This window comes from Sardina pilchardus, chromosome 5 (genome assembly GCF_963854185.1).
Source record: "Sardina pilchardus chromosome 5, fSarPil1.1, whole genome shotgun sequence".
In the NCBI taxonomy this organism is placed as follows: domain Eukaryota; kingdom Metazoa; phylum Chordata; class Actinopteri; order Clupeiformes; family Clupeidae; genus Sardina; species Sardina pilchardus.
Window position 1 is genome coordinate 11,190,438 of NC_084998.1, and position 2,238 is coordinate 11,192,675.

Consider the following 2,238-nt stretch of genomic DNA (forward strand, 5'->3'; position numbering starts at 1 on the left):
ATGACTAGCTGACTCTGCCTGGTCCCTTGCACACCCAGTGGACGTGGACACTGTTGTGACTGTTGATATTGCTGTTATTGTTGATATACATAGGTTTCTCGTTTACCAACTATACTGGCTGCGCGCGCATCCGAGAGGCAGAAAATGCCAAGCTACATTAGAAAGTTACCAAGTAGTTGGATGTTAAGAATGGTAAGCTTATATGCTATGATTAATTAAGCAATGAAAAAGTGATGTTACCTTCCAAAAAAATGTATTTATTCAGTCAGAGTTCCCAAAAGTACAGCTTGATGATGGTATTGACAAACATACTGGGAAGGCAGAGCGCCGAAACGCGTCTGTGTGAATAAATGGTGATTGCTTATGCATAGTGCGGCCTGTTCTCTTGTTTTCATTGACAAACATAGCACATCAGTTATGAAACCATGCTGTGTGATGGATGTATATCAGGTTTATGTAACAACAGGCCACATTTAATTTTATGTGTTTGACTTCATGGCGGGCCACATGAAACAGAGCAGAGGGCCGCATGTGGCCCCTGGGCCTTAGTTTGCCCACCCCTGTTGTAGTAGCATGTCAATAAATTAGTTTATCCAATCATATGAAAGGTGTTTTGACAAGGCCCTGCCTTCTGAAATACATTTCCAATGGAGTAGTTCCAGATGAATGTGAGGAGCTAGGTGGAACGAAATTCAAGTGGTGAGTCAGGTTAACATACAGTAAGTAGTATGTAGTAAGTAGTAAGTAGTACAATTTTATTGTTCTTTATTCAAAACAACACTTATTCTAATAAAGTTAAACTGCAGGATGTTGTCAATCCACATCTGCGTCCTGTCTGAGGAATCCCCTCAGATCCTGCTGTATCAGGGAGTACAGGTGCTCCATCACGATGAGTTGTTCTGCACAAGCACACAAGCACAAGCAAAAGACATGAGACATGTACTAATCAAAAGACAGAGCTGGTGACAGTGCTTAATAACATTTCCTGGGGAGATGTAACAGAAGAAGGTAACGTTGGCAACACTGCTTGAGCTCCCATGTTTACAAAAAGTAACGTTTCGACCCTTGGGTCTTTCTCAGGCAAATGAACCAATACTCTAACTAAGGTTACACTATGTCTGTGGTCTCCAAACGTTCACAAAGAGTGGACCTCCAGAGATCGCCAGGGCCATTGATGAACTGACCACAGATAGATCGCACCATCGCGCTCATACTATGCTAGACTACCGTTGACAACATAGCGATATTTCATGACATAATCGGACACATACGCTTATATAACGCGAGGACATTAACAATATACTTCTGAACAAATAAATACATGGTATGAATTCATAATTTAGGCTACTGTAGTGCGACATTTCATCAAAAGCCTCGTTTGTATGTGGACAAACCTACGATGCTAAGATAGCCATCTGATACCTTAAAACCAGCGTCAGTATTGTAACAACTACGCCATAACATCCCACATAAACGTGAAAATTAGACCCATAACAAATTAGATTACACTTCTTACCTTGGGTTAATGAGTAGTGAGGAAAACCCATTGTTTTGAGTCCATAACGCGTGTAGCCCAAGGATGGCTTTGGTGTAGCTAGCTCCACGGAACTACTTACTGTGGTCAATATCTTCTTCTTCTTCATATGGCGGTTGACATACTGTGCTCAATAGCGCCACATCGCATATACCTGTACATAGTGGCCAAAAAGAGCGTTGCACCACTACCTGGGGGGGAGGTGGGTAGCTCTTGCGCTTGAATCCATAGTAAAGCTGTCAGTCAAAACGCATCAGCCAATAGGAATGCACCCCACAGACACCCACCCACATGTGAAGTTTGTGCCAGAATCGCAAGCAAAGAAACAGGCAGCGCAAACGCGAGAGCCAGAATCGAAACTGAAAAAGCCAGGAGCAAACAAACGAATGATGTCGCTGCAAATGACTGTTGCTATTGTAAACCAAAAGACAAGTTATTCAAACAGTTTTTTTTTGCAACTACACAAATAATTTGTTTGCGAGTTTAGATTTTTTTTTTCGACTTTATTTTTTTTGTTTAGATTTTGTATTTGGTATTTTGATTAATTGATTTTTGTTTGAATTTGAAAAAGTATTGTTTGAACTTTTTGGCACAAACGAAACTCCATAGGTTACAGGCGTATGGCTGAATCTAGACAGTTGCTGTTCAGGTGACTTCGAGGTCAAGGTTCCAACCTGCCTTTTGTCAATTACCTTGGCAAATCT

At 41.2% G+C, this 2,238-nt stretch overlaps 1 long non-coding RNA gene across 1 annotated transcript; it reads right to left on the reverse strand.

Moving 5' to 3' along the window:
• Positions 1-748: 748 nt before the first annotated feature.
• LOC134080151 (uncharacterized) lies at positions 749-1,575 on the reverse strand. The gene is made up of 2 exons (XR_009939170.1): positions 1,517-1,575; positions 749-899 (listed from the first exon to the last, which is right to left on the reverse strand). It is a non-coding gene; the product is annotated as an uncharacterized LOC134080151 (long non-coding RNA).
• Between the last annotated feature and the right edge of the window lie 663 nt (positions 1,576-2,238).